The 3,917-nt window shown below is 47.7% G+C and overlaps 1 long non-coding RNA gene across 1 annotated transcript; it reads left to right on the forward strand.

Moving 5' to 3' along the window:
• The first annotated feature begins 1,188 nt into the window (after window positions 1-1,188).
• LOC131081135 (uncharacterized) lies at window positions 1,189-3,917 on the forward strand. Its single transcript, XR_009114242.1, has 4 exons — window positions 1,189-1,245; window positions 2,700-2,749; window positions 3,221-3,290; window positions 3,840-3,917. It is a non-coding gene; the product is annotated as an uncharacterized LOC131081135 (long non-coding RNA).

A 3,917-nucleotide genomic window follows, 5' to 3' on the forward strand; every position in this document is an offset into this window, starting at 1 on the left:
GGTCGAAGGAAAGTTGAGGCATCAAGACATAGCTTCACAGGGTTAACCAGGTGGGTGCTCCAGGGAGCAGGAAAAGAAGGTAGATATAAGAAACAAGTATTAACTCTGGGGGCAGCTGGGAAGCCGCCTGGTGGAAAAGGACCTGGGGGTGCTGGTAGCTGAACAGGAGCCAGCTGTGCCCAGGTGGGCAGGAAAGCCAATGGCACCTGGCCTGGAGCAGCAACAGAGTGGCCAGCAGGGCCAGGTGATTGTCCCCTTGTACTCAGCAACAGTGAGGCCACACCCTGAGTGCTGCGCCCAGTGCTGGGCCCCTCACTATAAGAAGGACAAGAGTCCAGAGAAGGGCAACAAAGCTGGTGAAGGGTCTGAAGCACAAGTCCTGTGGGGGGTGATTGAGAGAGCTGGGGGTGTTTAGCCAGGAGAAAAGGAGACTCGGAGGTGAGCGACCTTCTCACTCTCTACAACTCCCCAGTAGAAGAGTGTAGCAAAGTGGGGGCTGGCCTCTTCTCCCATGGCATCAGCAGCAAGGTAAGAGGACACAGTCAGTCATAGGCTGTGCCAGGGGAGGTTTAAGCTGGACATTAGGACGAATTTCTTCTCAGAAAGGGTGATCAGACATCGGAATGGGCTGCCCAGGCAGGTGGTGGAGTAACCATCCCTGGAGGTGTTTAAGGAGAGACTGGAGACTCAGTGCCATGGTCTGGTTGACGAGATGGTGTTCGGACACAGGTGGGATTCTATGATCTCGTGTCCTTAACGACGCTGTGAAACACGTTCTTTAAGGTGGAGCTGCAGCAGGTCGGTTCCTGCCCTCCCTTTAGAAACTCGCATAAAGCCGCTCAGCGTTTTACACAGGAAACCCGTAAGGCAAACCGAGCGAGCAGCACCGTGCCCGGCGGCCGGGCCCGCTCGGCCCCTCCCATGGCGGCCCCGCCGTGCCCACCGTAAGGCAAACCGAGCGAGCACCACCGTGCCCGGCGGCCGGGCCCGCTCGGCCCCTCCCATGGCGGCCCCGCCGCGCCCAGCGATACGAGAGCGCGCGCCGGCCCCTCAGCGTGCGGCCCGCGCGGATACCACGTCAGTGCCCGCCCCTCCGCGCGCTCCCGCGCCAGCTCCGCGCGCCGTCTCCCCCCTCGGCAGGAGGCGTGGCCAGCCTCGTTCCCACCCCGCAGCGTAGATATAAAGCTGGCGAGCGCGGGGAACACCCCCTCTTTCCCCGCGGAGCGCCTGTTATGGCGGCGCACGGTAAGGCGGCGCGGGATGCGGTGTCTGCCGCTGCCCCGGCCGGGGAGGGGGGCGGGTAATGATTTCTTCCTTTTGCTTGGATGTTTGGGAGGGTCCCCCGCAGTGCTGGTCGCGTAGTGCTTGAGGCTGGAGCCGGCAGGTGAAGCTCTCACCCTTGGAGGCGCGAATAGAGCCAGGGGGAAGGCGACCATAATCCAGCTATGGGGCCGCAGCCGCCCGTGCACGGTGCCCTGCTGAGAGCCGCGGAGGTGCGAGGGGACTTAGAGAGGACTACATATCTCAGCATGCCCCGCGGGAGGCTCCCTGCCGGAAGCCGCGTCCCGAGGCGCGGGGCAGGCTGGGAGCGGTAGGCGGCGGTGACCCGCGTGGCGCCGCCGGGCCCGCGCCATTTTGATCCCCGGCCGTGCGGCGGTGCCGCCCTGCCGTGCCCGCAGCCGCGGCTGCTGCAGCCTTCGGGCCTCTGGGTTCGTGCGTAAAATGCAGGATAAGGCAGAACCACCTTGTTCGTGTGGCACAGGGTCCGTGCACATGCTTGTGTTAGCCGTGCTGACAGAAGCCTGTTGTGTGCTTAAGATGCCTTTTTGTCTCCTTTCTGAAATGCTGATGTCATTGAACCCATAGTACTTCAAAAAGAACAGGAAATACCACTAAATATATCTACAATTCCAGGCTCTTACCTGCAAGCAGAGATTAGGATGTGGGTGGATTTACGTAGGAAGTTGTCAGGTGCATTCATTGTGTGTTTAATTGGCTTGTCTGACAGTCTGAGCCACACCTTAGATTACTGAACAGGAAAATTTTGGAACTTAAACCATTAGTAGCCCTTGATTATTGAGTTTATTACACTCAGTAAGCATAAAGTTTATTGCATGCAGAAGTGGAAGCTTAACTTGAGGCTTTCTATAGCTTTTGAGGCTTTTCTATAGCTTTATTGTTTTGTGATAAGGAACAAAATGTGTGATAGGTTATCTTTCATGGCCCGATGCATTTACTCGGTCTGTGTAGTACAGAGTGAGATTTTTAATAAGCACATTTAGGTGATAATGTATTGTCACGAATTTTTTAAGCTGCTTGAGTTGGTGGATTTTGAAAATTGCTACATGGTTTGAGCAATTCTCTAAACCAACTTAAATCAGTTCTTCAAAGTGATTCAAACCTTTCCTTGAAAGGTCTTTGGACTGAGGTTTAATAGTGGTATGTGCAGTTATTTCTACAATGCTTTTCATATATGATTTCACGTGGGTGTAACTTAAAACTCCTTTGTTGCTTGAAACTGCATTTCAAGCAGTCGAGGAAAGCTTGCTGCTTTTCTCCTGCAAGATTGTGATTTAGTACTTATCATGCTGCTTCTAGAGATGGTGTTGATGATTATTGCCTCATAATGTGTGTGATTTACTGGCCTGGTAATATGACTGCTGATTTCAAGCTGTAAGGCTGTCCATGTTTGTTTTTAGGTGTGATGGAGAGGAGATTTTCATTGGTGCCAAGTACATTGTACATTAAGGTAACAGCTCTGCAATTTTTAATGTTGCTATAGAAATGCATTTTTGTTTTAGACCAAGTCAATAAATACTTGTGTTTCATAACTTGGTTTCTGTATTTTATGTCTGTCAAAGTATGGAAAGTGCCAGAGAGTTGACAGTTTTGTATGGCTACAGAGCAGGGCAGAAAGAAAAAACTACATTGCATTTTTATAACTGCCATCAAAGTAATAAGTAATTTGATAATTTTTGGATGTGGTGCTCTTTGAGTTAAAGTCAGTCTGTAGGTTAGTTCTTATTTGGACTTTTGCTTGCAGACTTTTACCTTGTCAGGTATTTCACCTATTCTAGAAGAGTATTAAATTCTTTAATAAAAATGTCAATTTTTAGTGCTTGGTGATTATGTTTCTTACATAATAACATGAGAGATAATACTAGACCACAGCAAGAGATGTTTGCGTTTAAAATATAATTTTGCTTAATTTTAATTTTAGCACCTCATGGAAGGACCATCCCAAGTAGAAGAATACTGGGTACACACAAGTGGATTTTCCTGAAAGTTGTGTATGTTCTAAATGATCACTGGGGATAAATTATTAACAAATGGATTAGAAAAATATGCATAGGATTCAGTTAGTATGTCATTAGCTTTAAAATTGAGGTATCAGTAATTTTGGGCATCTTTGACATGGTCTAGAACTGCAGGGGCTGGGGGTTTGGGAATAGATATTTATGTTAGAGGAGCTGGTAAATGCCTATCCTGGAGTGTTCATATTAAATTTAAAGTTTACCTCAATGTATATTTTAATTGTGAATTTGAACTTTATTGGGAAATAAGTATGAAATAGTGTTTAGTCAAAGAAAACAGGACACCTGGAGGCTTATTAATATAAAAAAGCAAGTGCTCCCCTTTTTTAATAAAAATGTCTATTCACTTTTTCAATGTATAGTTGTTATTCTCACTACTTTTAAAGAAAGAAAAAAACTCCAGGATCTGTATTCATTTACTTAAATGCTTTTAAGCAGTTGTTACAGAAGTAGAAATTGGTTGTTCTTACTGACTTATATTATACATGAACTTGTTGTAATTTGGGATTTTACTCAAATTTCTAGAGTGGCATGAACAATTTCTAGTATTGACAATGTGACCTGTCCTGAAGAAAGATTTCCTCGCAACAGGAACTAAAACAG

This window comes from Melospiza georgiana, chromosome 3 (assembly GCF_028018845.1).
Source record: "Melospiza georgiana isolate bMelGeo1 chromosome 3, bMelGeo1.pri, whole genome shotgun sequence".
NCBI classification, from domain to species: Eukaryota; Metazoa; Chordata; class Aves; order Passeriformes; family Passerellidae; genus Melospiza; species Melospiza georgiana.